This window comes from Hippopotamus amphibius, chromosome 4 (assembly GCF_030028045.1).
Source record: "Hippopotamus amphibius kiboko isolate mHipAmp2 chromosome 4, mHipAmp2.hap2, whole genome shotgun sequence".
Taxonomy (NCBI): Eukaryota; Metazoa; Chordata; class Mammalia; order Artiodactyla; family Hippopotamidae; genus Hippopotamus; species Hippopotamus amphibius.
Genome location: NC_080189.1, coordinates 1,555,626 through 1,567,837, shown reverse-complemented (window position 1 = coordinate 1,567,837; position 12,212 = coordinate 1,555,626).

The window sequence follows — 12,212 nt, the reverse complement described above, 5'->3', positions numbered from 1 at the left end:
TGCAGAAGCTTAGCAGACACCCTGACTTCCCCTCCAAGGCTGTCCACTCAGGGCTTTTCACAATGATGTCTGTCTTGCTGAGCTCTCAGCCTGTGTCTGAGAGTAGAATTTAGTCTGTTATTTAAATAGAAATTACAAGAAAAATCATGCAAGTAGGCATGTAACATTAACTGAAGAATGATTTTTGAAAGTCAGTCACCTTCTTGTAGTTAGAGCATTGAAAAGAAACCATATACTATTTTTTTGTTAAAGATTTCTTCAGAAGCATTAGGAATTCAAGTAGGAATAAATCAGATTAATTTTCAAAATTTGCAGGGATAAACTTTATTCTGAAATCATAAAAGTTCTCTTTCAATTAAATGCAAATGTGGTTAACTCCTTTCAGACATGTTACAATAACAGGTAGTAGACTGGGGGGCAGTGGTGACTATCCTTGATCTCTGTAAATAATTTGACTCGTTGGCTAATAGAGCATAATGTCTAACGTAAAAATCCCATCCTTCTACATCTGTCTCGTTAGCAAAAATAGATAGGTTTGTGTCAGGCCCACAGACTAACACAGGGGCCCTGTATTGTTCCAGGACCTGCCGGAGGAGGCGAGGGCTCTTACCAGCAGCGGTTATCGACTTGGTTTTCCTCTTGCTACAAAGAGGGTGGGACGTGATTAGGTTAGCAGCCCTCACAGTTACCCCACTGGTCCTAACAGCCGAGGGGCAGAGACAGGAACTGGTGCTCTGGGGCACCCCAGGGGCGTGGCAAAGAGCTTCTTTCTGCTCCCCCAGGATGGGTGACGAGGCTTCAGTGAGAGGATGCCTGTGGTCAGTGTGAACGTAGTGGGCACCATGAATGTGGTGGCAGCTCGGCCAGACCCCTTTCAGGGCCTCCCCGCCACGCCTGCGCCCCTCACTCTTCCCCCGGGGTGTTTACAGAGCCACACCGACATTCACCACCTGACCAGCGAGGAAAATCAAGCTTGCATGGTGGGCCACGTCTGCACTCCCCGCCAGGTCCGTCCTAGGAGACTGTGGTCCTCCCTTTGCGTTCTAAGCAGGGTGACTTGATATCTTGTTTGGGGGTGGAGAAGACTTCTACAGCCACCCTCTTCTTTTTCTTTTTCGTTTCATCCATTCAGTTCACCAGTATTGACTTTCTCTGTGCTCAGTACTATTCCAGGCACTGAGAATATTTGCATACAGTTGATAAGTACATACTTACTTAAGTATAGAACAATAGTTACAGCTCTCCGCTGTCCTATGCTTATACTTTAGGAGAGAGACAAATGTAATTGGTCATTATAATTAATAAATTAATCAAGCATCAGGTAATGCTCTACAGAGAATTAGAATAGGATCTTGTGATAAAGAGCGGATTAGGTCCAGAAAGACCCAGGGGAGAACTCTGAAAAGTGGAAAGAGGAAGGCGGATTGGTTAGGGCCCCAGGCTGGAGGGACACCAGAGCAGGGGGGGCATCGCACAACCCCTGACCAGCAGCACAGGGAACCAGGCTGGGCACCTCCTGACCCGCAGCCCTGGACAGAAGGAGGTGCGGGGGGGTCACCTCTCCCCCAGGTCCAGTGGGAGTTCTGTTCACGGACAGGACCAGGTGACCCAGCAGCATGGGCAGGGGAGTGACCAGAAGTGGCCCGGGGATACACCCCTCCCCCACCTAGAAAAACTGGGTGGCCAGGGGCTCCAGGGGAGGAACCCACCATGTGGCCCAGGAAACGCTGTAGCTCTAGGACTGGGAACGCCTCCCCCTCCCCCTGGGAGGCGTTGGGTGGCCTGCTCTGGGGAAGATTCCCCCACCCCCTTAGGTGGCACCAGCAGGGACCAAGGGGCACCCCACCAGCACCAGGTGATAAGCCGACTGAACACTCTAAGCGCTAAACCGCCCTTAGAACCACAGCCCAAGAAGGCCAAGAACTGCACGCTGAACCTCAATGGGGCGACCGCCTGCTAAAACACAAGATCCGAATTGCACGGCGTCTCCTGAGAGAATAGCCGCGACGTTCAGGATACAGCTGAAAACTGCTCGTCATCCCAAGAACGAAGACTATCACAAGCAAAGTGGGAAAAGACGGTCCGCTGAGGCCAACAGCACGTCCTAACCAGCTGCTGGAACCAGGCAGGGCTCTACAGGGAACAGCGCTGCGCCAGTGCGTGCGTGCAGAGTCTCCTCAGCAGAGAGACAGACATTATTTTAAAAAGAACCAAAGAAAATTATAGAACTGAAACCTACGATAACCAAAGAGAGAAAACTCCCCAGACACAGCCACGAGCGGAGCGGGGATGGCACGGGCCGGCATCCATGAGCTGAGGACAGAGCAGCAGAATCTACATGCTCCCAATAGCGGAGAGAACAGGCGGGAAAAGATGCACAGAGCTTCAGAGACCTGTGCACAGTCACAGAAGACCCCCATGCACGACACTGGCGTCCCAGAGGAAGAGAAAGAGAGGAGAGCTGAAAGAGGACTCCACAAAATAATGGCTGAAAAAGCGGGAAATTTGATAAAAGACATAGAGCCACAGATTCAAGAAGCTGAGCTTATCCTAAGCAGGATAAACCCAAAGAAATTCATCCACGACACATCATATCTAAACTTCAGGAAACTACAGAGAGAGAAAAGAATCATGAACGCAGCCAGAGGGGAAACAAATTACTGATACATGAGCGCCAACCTGAATGACAGCAGATTTGTGGCTGGAAACCCCAGAGGCCAAGGAAAAGGCGTGACGCTTGTCCAGTGTGGAGAAAAAGAAACCGCGAGCCACAAATTCTGTAGCCTCAGTGAAACTCTCCTTCAGGAATGAAGGGAAAGTAAAGACTTCCGCAGAAGAAAAAACTAGAAGAGTTTGTTGCTACCAGACTACCCTTCAAGCATGACTAAAGGGAGTTCCTCAAACGTTAAGGAAGTGACCAAAGAAGGGATCGTGGAGCATCAGGAAGGAGGAAGGAACGATAGAAAGAGCAGAAATAGGGGTCCGTGCAACAGGCTTCCTTTTCCTCATGAGTTTTCTGAGTCACACCTGATGATTGCAACAAAAATTGTGACGCCTTTTGATACCCAAGAGTGGCATGTTTAAAGGTGGAATCTGAGTGGGAGTCAGGTTTCCACAGGTCACCTCCGATGGGAAATGGGTCACGACATCACAGACACTCCCCGCGTGCTCACCGGAAGAAGTAGACCCAGACTTATCACGCGCAAGCGGATCCCAGACTGGGGGAAAACACGTTGCAATTTGCATTATCCACACTATATCTTTACGACCCGATGCTCCACTGAACCGCACTTAAAATGTGCCTGTTCAAAGGTGTGCACAGAAAAATCCCCCTGGCCTATCCTTCCTCTGATTCAACATTCGTCACACCTGCTAAGGCACAGATTTCCTCACCTGAGTACAGAGGCGGCGGAGCCTGGGGTCACACCGGCTGCCTGTGTTTGCAGTCGTGAGTCTAAGACATTTACACAGAGGCCATCCCTCTCCAGCACATACGTCCCGGCCTCACTCTGCAGTGACAGTGGGTGTGACTTCCTGTTTTACCTGGAACATCGCCTCCATTATCCCAATAACAGCGGCACCGCCACCTTCTGAGAAGAGAACGCATCTGCTACACGGCAACCAAGAGGCAGAGACACAGCAACAAATGAGAGAATGGAAAAGGAGACCAGGGATGCTAACAGAGGACAGGGACCAGAGCGGCCGCCCTGAAGATGAGTGTCCAGGCTGCCCGAGACCCTGAGGTGGAGCGTGGAATGGGGGCAGGGGAGTGACAAGGCCCTGCTCTCCCCCCTCCCCCCCCGGAGCTGGGGACTGACGTGCTCTCTCCGCGTGTGACCTCCCTGCTCACCCCCACGGATTATGCTTTGGACGTTTCAGGGATGTTCTTCCTCAAAGAGGCAGCCTAGGAGGGGACCCTAGTGAGGCAGGCGTGGCTTCAACCCCTCCGTTTCCAGCCGCCCCACTTCTGCCGAGGCCCCACCTTCCACGTGTCCCCTGACTTGACGGTTTAGTGGGCCCCTGCAGCGTGGGCTATTTCCACCCAATAGGACCCCCGAGGCCTTTACCTGGGTCTGTCTGGGCCACCTGTGTCCTCATCCTGCCTCTCCCTCCGTGATCCTGGCCTCTGCTGAGTCAGGGAGAGTCACTGCCACCCGCGGTCCTGGCGTCCCCGTGTGGAAGTGAGACGCTTGACCCAGAGAGGGACCGACGCCTTGAGTCATTCTCTAAAGCTTCACTGTCCTGGACGGTCACATGCGATTGGCTCTCCTGCTGTCTCACGGCCACACTCTGGCCGCCACTGGCAGGAGGAGGGAACGCCTGCCCCTCTCACCTCCTGAGTGGGAGACAGGCCTGGCCTTGCCCCCTCCTTGGGATCAGGCAGCCGCAGGAACAGTGTAGCACTACAGATGCCCTCTGACAGCCTCCTGGGTCCCTTACGCCCACATGATCTAGGACTTCTGCTGCCGTCGCGTTTCTGAGCCTGTGAAGCTCAGGGCAAGAGCCTGAACGTGTGCAGTTTACTGAGTTAAGGAAGGCGGCCCTGGGAGGCCTCGCCCAGGAGGAGATGCTCTTGCCTGAGCCTCCGAGGGTCCTGCGGGCACAGTCCCTCCGTTGTGGGGAGGCCACCAGGGAATGAGCCCAAGGAATTGGAGGAAGACACTGTTCAGGTTTCATGTGCCTCCCTGGATGGTCCCAGAGACACTCCACACCTGCCCGGGCCTCGGGGCGCCTGGGTCCCCGGCGGCCCTCCCTGGACTCTCCCGGGCAGAATCCACACGCGACAAATAGAGTTCTAGGGCCCGATGGGCACCCACCCCCCACCAGCATCCTTTTTTTTTTTTTTTTTAGTTTTAAAGCACATTGTCATACTATGTGTGACTCTTTTTGTCTCTACTTGCACAAAGAGGTAATGCCACAAATAAAACACGGAAAAGGGAGTGTTTCAGAGGAATACATAGAATCCAGAACGTTCTGAGCCACTGAAACTCCTCTGGGAAAGTGGAAAAAAGCAATTGTGGAAGTGTCAATACTTCCATTGTATTTAGATCACATCTAAAAAAATGTCAAGTTTGTACGTGGCTATGAGATGTATACAAACAGAGGCATGGTTATAATTCCACCATAATTTACTGCTTGACCAAAATAAACTAATAAGATAAATAAATACAGCTGCTCCTGCCCAACTGACTAATATGACCCTGAATAGAAATAAAATATTGGATGAGCTGGAGATGCCAGGTTTAAACTAGATTAGACAGAACCTCAGTGTGCTGCTTCGATATAATTAACGTGATGATTTAATATGTTTCTAGCTCAGAATCATTGTGAGGGTTTTTTGTAATAACGTAGAAATGAACACACACTCATCCAAGCTGCAGAGGAATAAAAGGTTGTCATATTTTTGAGTTCTGCTGGCAGAGTAATCCATTCTCATCAATCTCACACTCGGCAGGAGGACATAAGGATGTTTTTCTTCCCATCAGTCACAGCCATTATTTAATGTGGGGTAACAGCCGCAGTCTTCATTAATATATTAACCTCTGGCTCACAAAGGCCTCGCAGTAAAGCAGCCGAAGACTCCTCCTGGCAGGGTTATGTCACAGGCCTTGCAGACATTAACCATTGGAAACGCTGACCTCAGGGATAAGCCCAAAGTTAATAACCAACGTTGGCCAGCCGACACGCAGAAAGAGGCAGCTGAGAAGCCCACCTCGTGGATCCCACGTGCCGGCTGTTCAAGAGGGACGGGGCACAGCCGCAGGTAAAACCTTACAATGGAACATCCTGCAGCTTCAGAAAAAATGAGACAGACCCACCTGCTGCAAAATGGAGCAAGTGCTGAATATAAGGTTACTTAAAAAAAAGTGAAGCCACCGCACGGAACGAACTCTTACGTGCTCAGCACGCTAGCACTGAGGGGTCCCCAGAGGAACAGCTGCCTCCCGCCTCATCACCTAAAGCAAAACCCACCAGGCTCCCTGGCAACAACGCACAGCACACGTTCCCAGTGGCCCCAGATTTCGGTTCTGTTAAAGGAAATCATAGACCCTTGTAGATGTAGCAAGACAGCAAAGCGTGCATCTGTGGACTCTGCCTCCCGATTTCCAGAGGACTCACAGTGCAAGTCTCTTCCCGTCATAAGCCCAGGGGTCTCCCCTCCTGCTCACCCTACAGTGAAGCCTGGCTCGATGAGCCTCCATGGGACACACAAGCCATCGCCTCTTCTGTAGCTTGAAGGTCAACAAAGAATGACCAGACAGAACTGGGAAACCAGATATACAAAGGCGAAAGAGCAAGGGAAACAAGAGAAGGGGAACCAAGAAATCATATGCACCTATGATCCCACATCGATTTAAAATACACACAGTGTGTCAGAGAAAGACAAATATCACATGATATCACTTGTGTGTGGAACTAAAAAAAAATGATACAGATGAACTTATTTACAAAACAGAAACAGACTCACAGACGTGGAAAACAAACTTATGGTTACCAAAGGGTTGGGGGGGAGGGAGGGATAAATTCAGAGTGTGGGATCAGCAGACACATCCTACTGTATATAAAACAGATAAACAACAAGGACCACTCTATAGCACAGGGAGCTATATTCAATATCTTATAATAATTTATAATGGAAAAGAATCTGCAAAAGAATAGATATATTGTACATAGGGAATTCCCTGACGGTCCGGTGGTTAGGACTCAGCATTTTCACTGCTGTGGCCCCAGGTTCAATACCTGGTAGGGGAACTGGGATCCTGCAGGCCATGTGGCGCAGTAGGAAAAAAAAAACAAACTATATATATAAATCCGAATCACTTTGCTGTACACCAGAAAGTAACACAACATTGTGAATCAACTATACATCAATTAAAAACATATTTATATGCACAGTGTGTTTGCAAACACACCAACATATGTGTGTTTATACATGTGCATATGTATGCAAACCTGGAAAGATATGTATTCAGATACGAACAGAGCTAATCTCTAGGTGGTGGGACATGCTTTTTTTTTTTTATTGTTGCATTTTTCAGTTTTCATCTTCCAATTCCATAAATGTACAAAGCTCCTGAAATTATACAAAAATGTTTTTCAAAATAGAAATAAACTAAAACAGCATGTTAAAATCCTAGAGTGATCTGAGATGTTGCAGGAAACAGAACAGAACTTCAAAAAAGACTCCAAATAGTATCTTAGAGATCCTGGAGAACCAATGCACTCGTAAAACAAGACTAGGATGACATGACAAAGGAAAGACTAGAGGACAGATCACTTTAAAAAGAATGCTGAAAATTGAAAACATCAATAGAAAAGTTGGAAGGTGGAGCTGAGGCAAAAGACAGAGATGAAAAATATGGGAAACAATGAAAGACTTAGACCACCAATCCAAAAAAATCCAACATCTGGGACTTCCCTGGAGATCCAGTGGTTAAGACTCCAAGCTTCCACTTGCAGGGGTCACGGGTTCAATCCCTGGTTGCGGTCCTAAGATCCCACATGCCACACAGTGAAGCCAAAAAAACAATTAAAAAACCAAGCAAACAGGGGCTTCTTAGGTGATGCAGTGGTTAAGAATCCGCCTCCCAAGGCAGGGGACACGGGTTCGAGCCCTGGTCTGGGAAGATCCCACATGCCGCAGAGCAACTAAGCCCGTGAGCCACAACTATTAAGCCCACGTGCCACAACTACTGAAGCCCACGGGCCTAGAGGCTGTGCTCCGCAACAACAGAAGCCACCACAATGAGGAGCCTGCACACCACAATGAAGAGTAGCCACCGCTCGCCGCAACTAGAGAAAGCCCGTGTGCAACAACAAAGACCCAACACAGCCAATAAATAAATAATAAATTAAAAAAAAAAACCAACCAAACAAAAAAATTCATCACCTAACCAATAAGAGTCCCAGAAAGAGAGCACAGAGAAACTGAGGGGTGAGTGGCGTAAAAGAGATAACGTAAGAAATGATCAGAACCAAGGCTTCAGGTGGAGAGTTCTGGGCACAATAAATGAAAAAGAGACCCACATCTCAGTACATCACTTCAGAACACACAAAGAGACAGGAATCAGGCTGGCATCTAATTCTCCATAAACACTAGATGCTAGAAAATAATGAAGCAACATCTTCAAAGTTCTGAGGGAAAACATTCTGTTTAACCTAAAATTCTGTAGCCCACCAAACCACCAATCAACCGTGCGGTAGAATATAATCACGTTCAGATACGACATATATAGCGCTTACGTCCTGCCCTCTCCTCGCCCGTCTGGGAAGTCACTCAAGGATGTGAATCAGAGAATGGAGAGAAAGGGACCAACAGGGGAACACTCGCCCCCTCGCCCCCTCCCCTTCCAGGAAGCAGCCTTGGAGCTTAATGAGGGGAAACCCTGGCGACAGCAGTCTGGACACTACCTGGTGAAAGGACGCGGAAGGAAATGGTGTATCCTAGCTGTGAGCAGGGGGAGCCATGTCAAAGGCTGGGTTTTCCAGAAGCAGGAGCTGGGATGAAGTTTGTGTTGGAGAGCCACACAGAGGAGAGAGGAGGAAGCAGCGGCGGGCAGCTGTGGCTCAGGCCAAGAGCCTGCAAGGCGGTGTGCGTCCCTGTGGCCCATCAGAGGAGCCCCAGAAATACCCTCCCCGAACCCGTCACTGGACGTGGACCACCCAGGGATGCGGCCGGCCCTGGAGGGGCCTCTGGTCCACGCGTCTCTTGGTCGGCCGCCGCGCACGCCATGGGAACCCCTGGAAAGCGCAGAGATGAGCTGCGGGGGTGCTACGAGCCCCCTGCGAAATCTGCAGGCAGGATGCTTACTGTTCTGAAGAGTTTTCTATGGGGAGGGGGCGCAGAGTAAGTGAGTCTAAGTACGCAATTTCCTGAAAACGGGTTAATGAAACAAAGGATATAAAAACTAAATGAATTTTTAATATCCATTGCCTAGGCTGTTTTTTTAAAATAACTTTACTTCTTTTTAAAAGCAGTTTTAGCTCCCAATACAATTGAGATGGAGAGATTTCCCACACGCCCACCCCCACTGCCCCACACAGGCAAAGCCTCCCCCTTTATTGACATCACTCATCACAATGGTTCATTTTTTTTTTTTACCAAAGATGAACCCACATTGACAGAACAGAATCACCCGAAGTCCACGGTTTATCTCAGGGCTCACTCACACCATAAAGCGTATTTTCACTGCCCTAAACATCCTCTGTGCTCCCCCTACTCACCTCTTCCTACCCCTCCCCCCATGGAAAACATTGATCTTTTTACTGTCTCCATCGTTTGCCTTTTCCAGAATGTCATAGAGTCAGAATCTTGAAGTGTGTGGCCTTTTCAGATTGGCTTTCACTTAGTAACATGCAATTACTTTTCCTCCATGTCTTGTCTTGGCGTCACATCTCGCTTCTTTTTAGTACCGGATGATATTTCACTGTCTGGAGGCACCAGTTCATTTATCCATCACCTACTGAAGGACATATTAGTTACCTCCAATTTTTGGCAATTATGAATAAAGCTGCTCTAAATATTTGTGTGCAAACCGGTTTGCAAGGCAGATACAGTGACACAGATGTAGAGAACAAACACATAGACACCAAGGGGGGACAGCGGGGTGGGGGGATTGGGGGGGGATGAATTGGGAGATTGGGATTGCCATATATACATTACTAATAAGAAAAAAAAATCAAATTGTACACTTTAAATTTATGCAGTTTATTGTATGCCAACTGTATCTCAATAAAAGTTCTTAAAAAATAAATAAGTAAATAAATAAATAAAATGAATCACAAAAAACAAATGAATAAATAAATAAATAAACAAATATTTGTGTGCAGGTTTTGTGTGGACATAAGTTTTCAGCTCTTTGGGTAAATAAATACCAAGGAGCAGGACTGCTGGCTTATATGGTAAGAGGATGTTTAGTTCAGAAAGACACTGCCCAACTGCCTTCCAAAGCGGCCGCACCATTTTGCATCCCTGCCGGCAATGAGTGAGTTCCTGCTGCCCCACGTCCCCGCCAGCATTTGGTGTTGTCAGTGTCTGAACTTTGGCCCTTCTCGTAGGTGTGTACTGGCATTCGCTGTTGTTTTAATTTGCATTTCCCCGATGACATATGGTGTGGAGCATATTTTCATATATGCTTACGTGCCATCTGTATATCTTCTTTGCTGAAGTGTTTGTTAAAGTCTTTGGCCAATTTTTTAATTGGGTTGTTTGTTTTCTTATTGTTGAGTTTTAAGAGTTCTTTGTCTATTTTGGATAATAACCCTTTATTAAATGTGTCTTTTACCAATATTTTCTTCCAGTCTGTGCTTTATCTCAATTCCCTCGATGGTGTCTTCCGCAGGGCAGATGTTTCTAATTTTAATCAAGTCCACCTTCTCAGTTATTTCTTTCACGGGTCATGTCTTTGGTGTTGTATCTAAAAGGGCGTCACTACACCCAAGGTCATTTAGGTTTCCTCCTGTGTTATCTGCTAGAGGTTTTACATTTTACATTTAGGTCTATGATCCATCTTGAGTTAATTAGGTTAGGCTTTTGACAGTATTTATGTGAGAGACTGCTCGAAAATAAAACTGATAAGGTTACTCGGGGTCTCAAAGAGCTACCTGCACTCCCAAGTTCATTGCCACATCATTTACAACAGCCAAGATATGGAAACAACCTATGCGTCCATCAACAGATAGATGGATGAAGAAAATGCAATGTATACATGCAATCAAATATTATTCAGCTTTAAAAAAGAATATACGTTATACTCTGTCACATGCTGCAGCAAGGATGAACCCGGAGGACGTTATGCTCGTGAAGGAAGCCCATCGCAGAAGGACAAATCCTGCACAATTCCACTCAACCGAGGAATCGAAAATAATCAGACTCATAGAACCAGGGGGTAGAATGGTTGTTGCCAGGGCCTGGGGGAGGAGAGACGTGGTCTTGTTTCTAATAGGCACGAAGTTTCAGTTGTGCAGGATAAACAATTTCTAGAGATCAGTTGTACAGCACAGCGCCTCCAGTTAACAATATGGGATTGTATCTTGTGTTGATCTCATGTTAAGTGTTCTTACCACAAAAAAAGGGAGGGGAAGTCAGGAGGTGATGGACACGTGTATTGTCTATGGTTACAGCGTTGCAGGAGAAAGCACATCCATACTCAACAAACTGAATACATCACATAAGTGCATTTTTCTATAACAGCTGTACCCAGCAAAGCCATAAATAAAATTTGTACAGTTACTGTACTACACTTATGCCATGTTATTTTTTTGAAAAGATTCCTATGCTTTAGATATCAGCCTAACAAGTGTTGGTATTTAGAAAGTAAGGCTGAGGTTGTATTCTAAACGTCAAAAACCCTGACCTATATCCCTGACCTCATGAAGCACAGCTATATCTTCCCATGGAATAGAATTACAGAAGCTCCAAAGACAAACTACTTTCCAATAGTTTTGACAAGAACTCAGTTACAGCACCATCATTCTGTTTCTCGAGCAGATTAAGAGCTAACGTTTGCTGAGCAATAGGTACAAGCCCAGCATTAAACCCCATAGTTCTTACCCCATTTAGGGCTTAGCTAAAGAATATTTTAAGGACATCTTTTTCTATCATAAAAGAGCTAAGCGCCAGGTAGAGGAAGCCCAGAGGGCCCCAAACAAGATGAATCCAAGCAGACCTACACCAAGACATATTAATTAAAATGGCAAAAGTTAAAGAGGATTCTAAAGGCAACAAGAGGAAAGCAAAGACTTAGTTACAAAGGAACCCGAAGACAGCTGATTTCTCTACAGAAACACCGCAGGCCAGAAGGGAGTGGCAAGATATATTCAAAGTCCCACAAGGGAAAACCTGAAACCTAGGACACTCCATCCAGCAAGATTATCATTTAGAATAGAAGGAGAGAGAAAGGATTTCTCAGACAAGCAAAAACTAAAAAAGTACAGCAACACTAAACCTGTCCTAAAAATGTATATTGAAATATATTTTGCAAATAGAAAAGAAGCAAGAATCTATAAGAAAGGGAAAATCACAATAGGAAAAGCAAATATATAAAAGGATTGTAGATCACTTAAATAAGCCAGTATGTAGATTAAAAAAAAAAATCAAAAAAATTTTGTGAAAGCGATTATAACTGCAACGGACAGCCCGAGAATGAACACGGAGACGTAAAATCACAGAATGCTGCGGAGGGGAGTAAGAAAATGTAGATTTATGAAAA